This window comes from Halichoerus grypus, chromosome 4 (assembly GCF_964656455.1).
Source record: "Halichoerus grypus chromosome 4, mHalGry1.hap1.1, whole genome shotgun sequence".
NCBI classification, from domain to species: domain Eukaryota; kingdom Metazoa; phylum Chordata; class Mammalia; order Carnivora; family Phocidae; genus Halichoerus; species Halichoerus grypus.
In genome coordinates, this window is record NC_135715.1 from 88,284,482 (window position 1) to 88,300,698 (window position 16,217).

Here is a 16,217-nt window from a genome sequence, read left to right on the forward strand (position 1 = left end):
TGTCATAGGGCTATAAATATAGATCAAGGGAATACATCTGAAAGCCTAAAAATAGAGTCTTCATGCAAAATAATGAATTTGGACCAATACCTTATTCCATACACAAAAATTAACTCAAAATTTATCAAAGAACTAAATTTAATGTACAAAATATATAAAACCCTTAATGACAAAACACAAGATTAAATCTTCATGACATTGGATTTAGTAATTACATGTGACATCGAGAGCATGAGCAGTAACAGCAGCAAAATGCACAGATTGGACATAATGACGATTAAACTTTTGCTCATTAAAGGACACTATCAAGAGAAGGAAAAAATTTCTACAAAGTGGGAGGAAATATTTGCAAATCATATATCTGATAAGCATGTGGTATCCAAAAGATATGAGTAACTCTTACTAAAATTCAATAAAAAAGTCAAACAATCCAGTTCAGAAATATCCAAAGTTCTTGAAAAGACATTTTTCCAAAGAAGACACAAATGCCAGTCAACAATCACATGAATATATAGTCAATGTCATTAGTCACTAGGGAAACATAAATAAAAACTACAGTAAGGTACCGTTTCAGACTCACTAGAATGACTAGATTAAAAAAGGAGGGATAGATAACATACTGTTGAAGATGTGGAGAAATTAGAACTCTTGTACATTGTTAATGAGAATATAAAATGGGATAGCCTATGAAAAATGGTTTGTTAGTTCCTCATTAACTTAAGAAAACAATTATTAATAAATGGAAGTTCACTCTTATGTATGTACTGGAAATAATTAAAATCAAATACTTAAACAAAAACTTGTATGCATATGAATGTTCATAGAAACACTACTCACAAAGCCAAAATTTACAAAACCCAAAACAACACATATATCCATCAACTGCTACATTTATAGTGGTTTATCCATATCATGCAATATTATTCAGTCATAGAAATGAAGTACTGATACATGATACAACATGGATTATCCTTGCAAATGTTACGCTAAGTAAAAGAAGCAAGACACAAAAGGCCACAAATTTTAAGATTCCATTATATGAAATACATGGAACAGGAAAATTGATGGAGCTGGAAAGACTAGTGTTTTCCACTGGCTGAGAGTGATGAGAACATGGAATGACTACCTGATGGGTTCCTTTGGAAAACAATGTTCTGGAACTAGATATTACTAAGAGTTGCACAGTATTTTGGAGGTACTTAATGCCATTGAATCGTATTTGTTAAATTGTTAAAATGGTTAAATGCATATATTACCACAAAAAAAGTATGCAAAAACTAAAACAAGTAAATCCTCAGCATATTCGAAATTACCAGTACATGTCTAAATCTTTTGGTTGAATCACAAGTATGATTAGAAAATAATAATCAAATTACAAGCAACCTAAGGTATTTAATATGGACTTAAAACAAATTTAAAGGAAAATACACATCTCCAAATGCTTATATTAGAAAATAAGAAAAATTAAAAACAACAAACAATATGGGGCACCTGAGTGGCTCACTAGGTTAAGGGCCTGCCGTTGACTCGGATTATGATCTCAGGGTCCTAGGATCTAGCCCAGCATTGGGCTTCCTGCTCAGTGGGGAGTTTGCTTCTCTGCCCCTCTACCACTCCCCATCCCTTCCCTCCCCACTCACATTCTCTCTAGCTTGCTCTCTCAAATAAATAAATAAAATCTTTAAAAACAAACAAAATAAAAAAAAACAACCTAGATTTCTATATCAAGAGCCAAGAAAAGGACAACAAATTAAATTCAAAGAAAAAAAATAAATGTAATACAAGAAATCAATAAAATACATAATAAATAAACAGTAGAGAAAATGGATAAAGTCAAGATTGGTTCTTTGACAAAAAATTGAAACTGTTGAATCCTTAACAAGCCTCCTCAAGGATAAAATAGAGGAACACCAAATTACCAAGAGTAGAATGAAAGAAAGTACATCACTACAGATCCTCCAACATTATGCTAATATGTTTGAAAATTATTTTTATGAAATGGAAACATTTCCTGATCACAAATAAAGAAAAAAACACACAAAAAGAAATATAAAAATTCACATTTTAAAATTTTAAAATAATTTGATGCCAGAACTCAAATATTCCTCATTCCAAAATAGATAAGTACACTTGTATTTTTTCTTCAAAATTTAAGTAGGAAATAATTTCAGTCTAGCAAAAACTCTGTAATAGATAAACTGTTTAAATTTATTTTATGAGACAAGCATAACCTTGATACCAGAACCTTACAAAGACATTACAGAAAGGAAAAAAAAAATAACATATTGCCAATGAAAACAAATGCAAAAATAATTACAAATGTGAGCTATTTTGATGCAAAGATATTTTTAAAAAGAGATCATACTAGTTAGAGGAAGCTTTTGTCAAGAATATAAGATGGTTTAACTTTGGAATATTAATCAGTTGAATGCAAAATGTGGAGGAGAAAAAAGATAAATCTTATGAATATTTCTTTTTTTTAAGATTTTATTTATTTATTTTAAAGAGAGAGAGAGAGAGAGAGCAGGAGGAGGAGCAGAAGGAAAAGGAGAGGGACAAGTAGACTCTGCACTGAGCACAGAGCCTGATGGGGGCTTGATCTCAAGACCCTGAGATCATGACCTGAGCTGAAATCAGGATTCAGACACTTAACCTATTGAGCCACCCAGGTGCCCCATGAATATTTCAATAGATGCATAAAATTCGTTACCACATTCATAATAATTTTTATCTACTTAGGAATAGATGAGGGCTTCTGAAATTTGATAAAATATAAAGAAAATAATGAAGAGCAAAAATCATGGGCATAATGAAATATTGAATATCATTTACATAGAGGTAAGGTGAGACGATCTTTTTTCCCCAAGAAAAAAAGTATATTTTTAACAGCTTTTTCCATTCATTCTGTTTCTCTATTAGTTTGCCTTATCCACTACACAATAGCACACAGATTACAGCTATCAAAAACTCAAAATACTGTTAAAATATTGATGAGATTAGGAAATATTATCAAGAACAGCATCAGAACTGGTATGTGATTGATGGATTTCACAGCAAATGGTGGGTGTGGAATAAAGTCATTAAGAAAGTTCAAATGGTGAATAAATATATGCAGATATACCTGGAAAGAATAAAAGCAGGTAAGAAAACATTAAATAGTTAGAATAAAATGTTAATTGAAAGTCTACATATGCCTGATTCACGTTACCATAATTCATTCAATTTGAACATTTGTTCCCACAACATAACATAATTAAAAAAAATAGATTGTGGGAACAAAAGGTGAGACTATTTCTATAAATACTTGTACTCGACACTTTGTGAGACAACTTGGTCAGTGCAATATAAGGAGAAAAAGTAAAAGAAAAATTATAAAGTGTAAAATGTTAAAAAAGGAAATTGTCACTATTGTAGATGATATAATTGTGTACATAGAAACAGCCAGCCCCTGAGAAAAATCAAATAAATTATTAAATGTAATAAATGAGTTTAACAAAGATCTAATATACTAACGAGTTCAGTATAAAACTCAATTACATCTCTATATATCAGCAATGAAATTAAAAGTGAAATTTAAAAATATCTCACACAAATGGCATCAAGAAAACAAAAAAATTTGCAAGAATTTCACATAGAAACTATAAAACATCACTGAAACTAATTTTCAAATAATTTAATAGAAAAGAATATCATGTTTCTAGATTGTAATTCTAAATGTTGTTAAGATAGCAAATTTCCCAAAATTTATCTGTGCTTCATCAGAATTCTTTAGAGAAATCCCAGATTTTTTTCAACAATTGACAAATGATTCTACAGTTCATATGGAAAAGTGTATACTAAATATTAGCCAATGCAATATTATAAAAAAAATAAAACTCAAAGTCTTAGGCTACTAGATTTCAAGACTTATTATGAATTTACACTAATAAAATTATACAATTGATAAAAGAAGAGGCAAATAGAGTAATGGAAGAAAATATAAATTAGAAATCAAGAAATTGATCTTGTGTACGTATAGTCATTTGCTGTACACACTATTTCGATGTCAAGAGAAAAGAATATTGTTTCCAAAAACTTGTGCCAGGTCAACCGGCCATCAAAAAAAAAAAAAAAAAAAAAAAAAAAAAAATTAAGGAAGGGGAAAAAAAAGAGAGAATCTTAATTCTAACCTCATTCTCCATACAAAACCATTCCCTGATTGATAAGTAAATATGACAGGTTAAAAATAAAATTTCTAGGGGCGCCTGGGTGGCTCAGTTGGTTAAGCGACTGCCTTCGACTCAGGTCATGATCCTGGAGTCCCTGGATCGAGTCCTGCATCGGGCTCCCTGCTCGGCAGGGAGTCTGCTTCTCCCTCTGACCCTCCCCCCTCTCATGTGCTGTCTCTCTCACTCTCTCTCTCTCAAATAAATAAATAAAATCTTTAAAAAAAAAATAATAAAATAAAATAAAATTTCTATAAATTAAAAAGAAAAAGGAAGAAATCATCTACATGACCATGGGGTTAGTGAAATAATTTCTTTACCGGGATACAAGTAACACTAATCATCAAATAAAAGGTTTATAAATAGCACTATATTACACTTGATCTTAGCCAAAAGGCCGAGAAGCGATAAATAGCACTATATTAAATTTAAACTTCTATTCATCAAAGACACCATGAAGAAACTGAAAAGATAAACCATAAAATGTATGTATATTCATAATATATGTATCAAAAAAGGGCACTTCTTTTTAACTATAACCAAACTCTATATTTTTATTTCATACTGTTGAATAAATATACAAATGTATTTTCCCCTTTTCATAATAATGCAATACCCTAAAATTTATTCAAGTGGACTACAATTATTATTTTTGCTAACCTAAGCATGTTTTGGTGTGCCTTACTAGAATACTTACATGATTTACATTCATAATCATTATTATTATTTTTATTATTATTATTTATTGAAGTGTAGTTGACATACAATGTTATATTAGTTTCAGGTGTACAACATAGTGACTTGACAAATCTATATATTCTTCTGTGCTCACCATGATAAGTGTAATCACCATTTGTCACCATAGAATGTTATTATATTATTGACTATATTCCCTATGCAGTATTTTTCATCTCTATGATTTAACTAACTTTAAAACTGGAAATTTGTACCTCTTAATACCCAGTACCTATTTCCCCATTCCCACAGCCACTTTCCTACTGGTAAACACCAGTTTATTCTCTGTATTTATGAGGCCATTTCTGTTTTTGTTTGTTGCTTACTTGTTTGTTCATTTGTTTTTGTTTTCAGATTCCACATATAAGTGAAATGGTAGAGTAATTATCCTTCTCAGACTTAGTTTACTTAGCATAACCCCCTCCAAGTCCAACCATGTTGGTGCAAATGTCAAGATTTCATTCTTTTTGGGACACCTGGGCGGGCTCAGGTGGTTAAGCATCTGCCTTCGGCTCAGGTCATGATCCCAGGGTCCTGTAATTGAGTCCTGCATTGGGCTCCTTGCTTAGCGTGGAGCCTGCTTCTCCCTCTCCCTCTGCTGCTCCGCCTGCTTGTGCTATCTTTCTCTGTCAAAAAAAACAAAAACAAAACAAAACAGAGATTTCATTCTTTTGTATATGCAATACATCTTCTATCTATATCGTATTGTATATATTGTATATTTATGTACCACATTCATCTATCAGTGGACACTTGGGTTGCTTCCATATATTGGCTATTGTAGATAATGCTATAATTAAGATAGGGTGCATATATCTTTTTGAATTACTGTTTTCAGTTTCTTAGTGTAAATACACCATAACTGAATTACTGGATCATATGGTATTTCTATTTTAATTTTTTTTTAAAGATTTTATTTATTTGTTTGACAGAGACACAGCGAGAGAGGGAATACAAGCAGGGGGAATGGGAGAGGGAGAAGCAGGCTTCCCGCGGAGCAGGGAGCCCGATGCTGGGCTCGATCCCAGGACCCTGGGATCATGACCTGAGCCGAAGGCAGATGCTTACTGAGCCACCCAGGCGCCCCACTATTTTAATTTTTTGAAAAACCTCTATATTGTTTTCCATAGTGGCTGCACCAGTTTCCATTCCCACCAACAGTATATAAGGATTCCCTTTTCTCCACATCCTTGCCAACACTGGTTATTTCTTGCCTTTTTTATACTAGCCATCTAACAAGTCAGAGGTGATATTTCATTGTGGTTTTGATTTGCATTTCAAAAAAGGACAATTTTTAATATTTGATGTAAAAATTATAACAAATCTATAAAAAATATAAACCAGAAATATTTAAATAAATGGACAGAAGACTTAAACAAGCAATCTACAAAAGTCAATATTCAAATAGATAGATATGATAGTATTTTGCAACTACTAGAATGGCTAAATCTAAAACACAAGCAAACAGAAACCCTGCTTGATATCCCAATTAAAAAAAAAAAGAAAATGGATGATATCTAAGATTGGTAAGAATGTGAAGCAGCTAGAAACTTCATATAATATATAGCTTGCCTCTATGGAATACATTTTATATAGAATATATTTTAGAAATATAGTATAAAATTAATATTATCTTATTACCAGCCATTCTACTCTTAGGAATATGTGAGAACAAATAAGCACTTGTGTCCACCAAAAGACCTGAACAAGAATGTTTACAGCCCTTTTACTTATAATAACCAACAAATTATAAATAACTTAAATGTACATCAACAAGGCAAGTGCATAAATTGTGGTATATCTCTAAAATGAAATACTACCCAGACTTGAGAAATAATGAACCAATCCACATGCAAGAGCATAGACAAATCTTGCAGACATCATTCTAACTGTAGTAATTCAGACACAAAAGAGTACTTACTGTGTAATTCACATGTTCAAAAACAGGTAATCAATAACAATGGTGATGCAAAGAAGAATAGCAGTGACCTTTGTGTTATGCCTGAAGGAAATTATGGATTCTGAGAGGGCCTTCGTAGAGCTGGAAATCATCTAGATCTTAATCTGAGTTGAATTTACATAATTTTTATTAATTGAGTTGCACAGTGGAGATGCGCATACTTCACTGCATGTTTTTTACATTAATGAAAACATATCAAATATCCACACAGAAAAATGGTATTTAGTTAGGTAAGAAAATGTATTGAATAGACACTCATTAAGCATTTAAAAACTGTTGGCTACAGAGTGAGAGGAGTATAGGATACAGGGGAAAAAACAACAAGGAAAGGAGAAACCTAGAAACCAATGAACTTGGATTATATAGCTGATAGATAGATGATAGATGATTAGATAGATGGATAGATTATATAGATTATATAGTTGGATTATAAAGGTCAAAAAATTGTACAACCTCTTTTCTAGTAGTAAAAAATGGCATCATGTTGTGTGTTTTTTTAGATCTTTTTAACTAATTTTATAGGACTGTAAACTATTGTATATGATGGTTGTCTGAACAATTTCTTTAACTGTTATTAATTAGTTAATAATCCCTGATGTTTAGAGGCATTTGGTATATTTTTCCAGATATATGTTTTAAAGATTTGATTTATCTATTTGAAAGAGAGAATTTATTTGAGAAAGGGGCAGAGAGAGAGAGAGGGAGAAGCAAACTCTCCACTGAGCCTGAAGCCCTCAAAGGGCTAGATTCCAGGATCCTGGGATCATGACCTGAGCTGAAGGTAAACTTTTAACCCACTGAGCCACCCAGGTGCCCCTCCAGATATTTTTGAATAAGAAAGGTGCTCTCAGAGTTCCAAGTTTCCAAAGACAGATTGCTTGCTATATGCCTGTAATTATGCTTTGTTGTTGTTATTGTTGTTTATTTTTGATAGAGTAAAAAAGCATCCCTGACATTTGTCAGTTGGTAGCTATGGTGTGCTCTATTTAACATAAATTATTTCACAAAACACATACATTACACTAGCTCAGTGGTTCCCAACTAGAGGTGATTTAATCCTCAGGGAACATTTGGCAAGGTCTGGAGACATGTTTGATTGTCCTGACTGGGAGCAGAGGTTGTTCTGGTATCTAATGTGTCAAGTCCAGGGTGCAGCTAAATACCGTGTAATGCCTAGGACTACTCCCAAGACAAATAATCACTGGCCCAAAATGTCAATAGTGCCAATGTTTGAAAGCCTCTAGATTAGATCTATCCATTGCCTTGATGGAACAACACAAAAGAGACCACTTTGTAATCATGTCTGAGCACAGGCAGAAACAAAAGCACAATGTGCAAAACACAGAAACAACCAAACTTGCCTATTTCTTTGCAACATGAATCACTGCTATGCCACCAATTAGATCTAGTCCCACCCCATTGTCTATTCAATTAGGAGTATTGATATTTCTGATCATGGAATCATCCCTCCCTCACCAGATAATACTCAATCTAGAAAAATTCTCCTTCTTGGAATTGTCTCATAAATTGTCTAACATAAACTTTGAATTCTCTCACTCATATAACATAAGTTTGAATCCTCTAACAAGCTCTTCCTATTTCCCTTACTTAAAGGCACCCTGATTCCCTATAGTGTGTGCTGCTGTTTGTCGCTGTAAGAATAAACCCAACACTGTTTGGCTATAGGTCTGTGTGTTGCCTTCCTGCCAATCTTTGGCTGGTGACCACTTTCAGTTTGTGTGATTTTTTGTTGTTGTTATCTTTGTTGTTGTTGAATTTTAGAAAGTTATATTTGTAAGAGAATCTTGAAAGGTAGCACAATATACCACTCCAATATATGCTTCTTTGGCATAAGGATGATTTTGAGCTGATTATTGTGAGAAACAGCAGATATATGAGAACATCTGAAAACAGAGTAGAAGTTACCCTTTTGTAAAAGAAGCTTACACTTTTTATTTATTTATTTATTTACTTATTTATTTATTTATTTTTAATATTTTATTTATTTATTTGACAGAGAGAGACACAGCAAGAGAGGGAACACAAGCAAGGGGAGTGGGAGAGGGAGAAGCAGGCTTTCTGTAGAGCAGGGAGCCCTATGTGGGACTGCATCCCAGGACCCTGGGATCATGACTTGAGCTGAAGACAGAAGCTTAACGACTGAGCCACCCAGGCACCCCAGAAGCTTACATTTATAAAGGAAATATCCATTTGTAAGGGGGTCTACTACTCTGTACCATGAATAGACAAATGGCTAAATCACAAGAAACTCTTATCAATGGAGATGGTGGGACTTAAGTATGCATAAAGAATCTTTCTCTTGTTTACCCTGCTTTTTCTAGTACCCTTCCTGTAACTGGCCTTCCACATCTTTCTTTCTTTTGTCTTTAGCTTAAGATGGCATCTAAGCTTGGGTTCTAAGCCACCTCTGAGACTTACTCATTTTTCCCTGGGTATCTCTCATGTACACATGAGGTAAACATGTTAATACGCTTGTTTGTTTTTCTTTTGTTAATGTATCTATTATTACAGGGGTTTCAGCCATGAACTCTGAAGGGTAGAGGGAAAGTTATGTTTCCTCCCCTGCAACCTCAAGGTGTTCTTTTAAATATGGAAGATGTCATTAAAGATGAACTGCATCTGCAACTGGTTGCCTAGACAGAGTAAAGTATTTAATTATTGATCAAACTATCTGGATTGGGGCTATATATATATTTTCCTCCTTCCCATTTCATTTAATTCTTCAGTTTAAGTTTTATAATTCTTTAATTTACTTTTTTTGAAAAATACTTTAATTACCTATATCTTCTTTGTCTCTCAGACTAGAAGGTTAGATTCTTAAGGACAATAACTGTGTCACATTTAATTTATTGCATGCATGGCACAAGGCTTACTACAATTTAAGAAATCAATAAATGTCTACTGTTATACTGTAGTTATAGTTCTAGTTAAACATACATTGGCTACCCCCAACTTTATTGTAAGTACTTTAAAAGCCAGAATAATATGTTAAGCTTTTTAGCAGCCAATACAAGATCTTATTCTTTTAAGAGACAGATAAATTGTCCTGAAAGACATATTTCTATACATCCCATGGTATAACTCACTGTTGTGGCTAATGAAACTGATGTGATGTCATTTGATTGTAACTGCAGGGAATTAGAATTTTAAAAGATTTATCCTTAAGGCATGATTTCATTAAGGACATTGTTGAACCACACACTCCGTTAGAAGTTATAAGTTAGGAATGCTGGTGTGCTCCCTGCCCTTCTCATCAGTAGATAAGGGCAGCAGTGATTCAGCGGCTCCAGGTATGTGATCCCAGCTGATGGGTAAGTGGTTGGAACTGGGCCTTGTTGCAGTATTCCCTCAAAAGGCTCTTTCTGCGCTGACAGGTCCTGTAGCATACTGCACATGGGCAAACCATCTGCTCTTTAGAACTAAGACCTCTTAATCAGCCAGGGGAGGTCAGCCAACTGGCTTCCCACCCTGGGGATTGTGATTGCCCCAGTGGCTGAACACCAAGTGCTCAGGGTCAGGATGACCAGGTTTCCTTTGAGAAATCAGACACTGATAACTCTCAATTGGCTCAGGAACGGAAGGGGAACTCACTACCAATCTTTGGACTGTGGCTGTGTGACAGTCCCATGGTCCTGGAAAAAAGAAAATTAAAAAATAAAGTTAGGAATGCAACCATAAATAGAATTATCCCTGTCTTCAAAGAGCTATATATCATTTTATTTGGGAATGAGGTATTGACAAGTAAACAAATAATCACAAAGCAATAGTATATTGTAAAAAAGAGGTAGGAACACATTTCCAGGAGAACAAGTGTGGTTCATTTAAGCCAAGGAGGTAGAAGAGTGTCAACCAAGAAATGCCTCCTAGGGATATTGATAAGTTAGCTGAATTCAGGAGGGTTGCTCAGAGTTTGCCAATTAAACAGGATTTTGTGCCTTTTAAGAAGTGGAAAGTTACCTTCAAAGACATAGAGGTGAGACAGAATGCATGGTACTTTTAGCAAAATGCTAAGAAAAAAGTTAAATTCAATGTACAAGGTGAAGGAGGAAGATGGGCTGCAAAGTTAGACAGAAATGAGATCATGATGGACTATGTGTCATCTAAAAATGTTGAACTATATCCTTAAGGAGAATTTTTACCTGTTTAATTGTACGATTTTGCAAAGTCTCATGAGACCCCACTCTTCAAGTCCCATAGGCCAGACCTCCAACCCTTACTAGTCAGCATTCTTTAATGGAAGTATTTATGTAGCCTTTGAATTTTACTCAATTCTTTGTAGTTTACCAGAGGGAATGAGGCAGTATGGTTCTTTCAGGATAAAATGCCAGATATGCAGTTCAAATTCATAGCAAATGTTCCATTTGGAATTTCAGCAAAGAGAAAGCATTCCTATAGGAGGCTTTGCCTAAGAAGATGCTAACCTGATATATTTAAATAGGGGGAAAGGAGAAAAGAAGAGCCTCATTTCAGGTGAGCCGTGAGTGACCTTCCTGAACCCCAGCAAAGCCAATAATCTCCTGATATTAAACTCCTTTATCCAGAAACCCATATGCTCTAACTCCCAGTTCAAGCAGCATCACCCAGCTGCTTCTGTTTTATATGCTGGCTTCATTACAAAATTCTTACAGGAGTACAGAACTGTTGGGAGTTTCCTTCATGACTGACTTTCAACATTAACCTCTAGTTTATCAAAGTGCCTAACTTAAGAACCAGAAAATGTCTTTAGGTTATCATCTCACCTGAAGTATGCACCATAAAATATAAACAATCAGCCTTTACACATGCCTGCACCCTTTGGGGGCATGTAGAGAGAACTCTCCACTTACTTACTTTACATTGCAAAGTTACAGAAACATTTTGTATGATTTCTTGCTTGGGCTTGATTTCAGACAAAAGGAAAGCTAAAGGGTCCTTTCCTATTATGTCAGCCTCTAAACCCTGAATGAGAATGGAAAATGCTTTCTGTCTTCAATCAGTTCATGGGCTGGGCTATCATTATAGAAGCAGACTGAACTTCACTAACTTGTCCTTTTATTGCGAAAGACTAAGGCATAGACTGAACAATGTCCCTCACAAATTGAAGCCCTTACCCCCAAAGTGATTTTATTCAGAGATAAGGACCTTAGGGAGGTAATTAAGGTTAAATAAGGTCATAAGGGTGGGACCCTATTCCTACAGGATAAGTACCCTTATAAGAAGAGAAAGAGACCCCAGGGATCGGTTACTCTCTCTACACCAGCACAGAGGAAAGGCCAAGCGAAGACAGCAGGAAAGTGGCCATCTACAAGCCAGGAAGAGGAGACTCATCATAAATCAACCAAGCTGGTACCTTGATCTTGGACTTTAAAACTCTAGTACTGCGAGAAAAAAATATTGTTTGTTGTTTAATCCACCCAGACTGTGGTATTTTGATATGGCAGTCTTAGCAGACTAATGCAGACCTCTTCAGTGGGGGGCTGAGGCAATTTAGGAAAAATATATTGGAATCCCTCTACAGAGACCCAGAATGTACCATAAAGGACATAATTACATGCTTTTATTTTTTAGTCACTGTTATAAGCAGCCTCTGAGATGTTCCCCAGTAAATCCCCATAATGTTCACAATCTTGTATAATCCTCCACCTTTTAGAGTGTGGATTGGACCTAGTGTGATTTTCTTCTAATGAATAGAATGTGGCAAAGGTAAAAGGATGCCACTAGCTTAGGTGTGTCAGATTTAGCAAGCAAAGATTCAGGTTGCCCACTTAAATTTAAATTTTAGATAAACAACATATGTGTTTTTTTTTTTTTTAGTATAAACATGGCCCATGTAATATTTAGAATATACTTATACTAAAAACAATGTTCATCCGAAATTCAAATTTAACTGATATCCTGTATTTTATCCAAAACCCTAGGCTAGCTGAACTAAAATGTAAGAGAAATGATGGAATGCAACTTCCAAGATTATGTCACAAAAGATTGTGACTCACATCCTGGGTGTTCTCTCACTCACTTGCTCTGAGGGAAGCCGATAGCTCTTTTTTGAGCTCCCCAGTGATGAGGCCATTTTGGCAAGTAACTGAGTGATGTCTCTGGCCAACATATACCAAGAAATTGAGGACTGGCAACAGCCACATGAGTGAAATTAGATGTTGGTACTTTTCCCTGCAAGCCTTAAGATGACTGCATCCCAGGCCAATACCTTCATTACAGCCTCCCTGTTTCAGAGAGGCTACCTAAGTAGTGCCTATACTAATGGCCCACAGGAACAAGGAAATGCATGTGTACTCTTTTAAGCTGCTAAACTTTGAGTAATTTGTTATGCAGTTATAGATAAATAATGCAGTGCTTGACGTTCCCAAAATCAGTCATCTGATTTCTTCTTTTCCTGAAAACAAACATCCAACAAGTAAGGCTATGCAGAGGAAACATGACACTTTGAAGATGCTATAGGTCTGTCTGGGAAACCCTGTTTTGTTTCATTTCTTATGTCTCTTCACTTCATTCTACAACATCCTTTAATATACAGCTTAACTATCACCTCTTCTAGGAAGCTTTCTTTGCATTGAAAGCTCCTGCTTGTACATAGCCATGATGTGCTATAAAGAGTCTTACTGCATTTACTCTGTTGCAATTTACATTTTTTCCCTTTTGCTAAATTAGTTCAAGTTTTTAGCCTAACACTGTATCTGGTGTATAATAGGTACAAACAAAAAGAAGATAAATTAGAACAATCCAAGCAACATTAAAAAACAACAATGACAACAAAAAACAAAAATGACAACAAAAAAACAACCCCACAGGTTTTGGCCTAACACTCCAAGACTTTTTAAGGAGCAATGAGTCCTAATTGCATTCCTTCTGATTAAAATAAAGGGAACATAAAGGGAGAGCAGTCTAGGTATGGGGGTTCTGGAAGCTCTTGCAACGAAGGAACGTTGAAAGAAGAAAGGATAAAGAGAGAGAATAAAGTGACACTTCCTCTGTATTCCAGAAGGCTGAATGCAGAACATCAGGAAATGTTAGATTTGATCAAGAAGCTGGGCCAAATGGTCTGGACTTGAAATCCAAGTCTTGCTTTATATGACATGTGATCATGAGAAAATAACTTAAATTGTCTATACCTGGATTTTCTTATACAGTAGAGATGCAGTGAAAGAAAGCTAATGTTATGGTAAGTATTTAGAACGGTACACAGAGCAAGCTAAATCAATGTTCTTACTATAATGAATACTCCTATGATAATATATATTTCTATTATAAGAAACAGTATAAGAATGAACTGTTAAATGGTAGAATAGACTATGTCATGATAACAATACTAAGAATTATGGAGTACTTGCTCTAGATGGGGCATGTACTAAGAACCTCACCTATATTCACTCAATTTTCACATAGACCTCATGAGGGAGGTATACTTTCTTTCTTGGTATTGCAAATGATCTGGTAAAGTCCAGTAAAATTAAGTAATTCGTCCAAAGTCACATAACTAGTAAATATCAGAGCTGGGACTTAACCCCACATAATCAAGATTCAGAATCTGGCTACTAAACACTTCACTATCCTATCTCCCCAGAGTGATCAGTTTCCATTCCCCAAAGCTTTTTGAGTTTCTGCTGCCTGAGCTTTTACCTTGGATAGAATGTTGGGATAGGTCTTCTTTAGGACCACCACCATGTGTGTGCTTTTTGAGTTTTTCTGTTTTTAGACTTTTACAATTGTTTAAGATCCTTTATTACATTCATTAGTTTTTTATTTTATTCATATAATTATTTTTTTTAAGATTTTATTTATTTATTTGACAGAGAGAGACACCGCAAGAGAGGGAACACAAGCAGGGGGAGTGGGAGAGGGAGAAACAGGCTTCCCGCCGAGCAGGGAGCCTGATGTGGGGCTCGATCCCAGGACCCCAGGATCATGACCTGAGCCGAAGGCAGACGCTTAACAACTGAGCCACCCAGGCACCCCTATTCACATAATTATTTTAAAAAATGTACTGGAATGCTCTGTGGGAGATAAAGCAATGCATTTGTTCAGTTTGAATTTAATTCTATTATGCTCTAAAAGAAAAAAGCCAATGAATTTTGTGGACACGATCTATTCTTTTGGTTGAGGATAGAAAACAAAGTCCAGGCCCATCTTAGCTCTCAAGCTTTATTATCCAAGACAGAGCGTAGAGATGATATGGATAACTGTAGTCATTCCTTGTTCTGAAAGGAAGGACAGAGGCACTTGAAGAGAAGACTGTGTCAGAGGAAGAATGGGTGACTGAGCCCAGACAGTGAGTAGATTTTGGATTAAATGTAAGTCTTGGATGCTTCACCTGGTCAATACCCTTGAACACCTAAACTCCTCAGGGCACCCTAAATACTTAGCTGGGAGCTGGTTTGGATATTTTGGGCCCACTTATCTGTGAAAGAAGGGTTTAAAGTCTTTATCCTCAAGACAAATCAGAACATATCATGCACTTGAGGTGTAGCAAAGGAATTAAATACTCATGCTACATACCTATTGAACATCTATTATCTGTGAGGCAAAGGGTTAAATAGTAAAGATTCAGAGATAAATGTACCTTAGACATCTGATGAGTTAGAAATGGAAGCATGCAATTATGCTTTCATAAGTCTGATAATGGAGACATGCACAAGGTGCCAGGGAGCAGACAAGATGCAGTACATCAAGGGATATTACAGGGTGGGTGGTTGTTTAATATAATTTTGAGGGGAGTCTGTCAACTGTGTGAGACTGGAGAGGATATTCCATGCAAAGGGCACAATTTGTACAGATATCAGCATATGAAAGAGAATGACACATTTGGGAAACTTCAAGTGCTTCTGTGTTACTGTGGTGGGAAATAAAAGGGGACAATTCTGCAGGAAGAGGATAAACAAGTAGATAAGGGCCAGTTCAAGAAGGGCATTGTGTCTTGTGCTCAGGAATCTTGATGTTATACTACAGATAATTAGAAATCAATTAATTCTTCACAGACAGAGACAGTGAAAAATTTATTTTAGAAACTTCAGTTGGGGAATGATATTTAAAATGAATAGGAGTGCCAAGAAAGCAATCTATTGATATAGTCAAGAGGGGGATGATAAAGACTATAGCTAGGGCAGCCATATGGGAATAGATTGTCCACAACTTAGGTTATAGAGAAGGGGGAGTAACTTGATGACAGGTTAGTTGATATGGATGAGGAATGGAAAGGAATCAAAGTTGATTCTAGATTTCTGGCTTGGATGGCATGATGGAAGGCAGTGTAAAGTCTTTAGCATGTTTAGAAGTTCACTATTTAGGAATTGCATCCATCTTTA

At 35.2% G+C, this 16,217-nt stretch overlaps 2 pseudogenes; one reads left to right on the top strand and one right to left on the bottom strand.

Moving 5' to 3' along the window:
- Window positions 1-231: 231 nt before the first annotated feature.
- LOC118538733 (sorting nexin-19-like) overlaps window positions 232-16,217 on the top strand; it is a 99,128-nt pseudogene continuing 83,142 nt past the window's right edge.
- Window positions 4,474-4,614, bottom strand: LOC118538735 (U2 spliceosomal RNA; annotated as a pseudogene).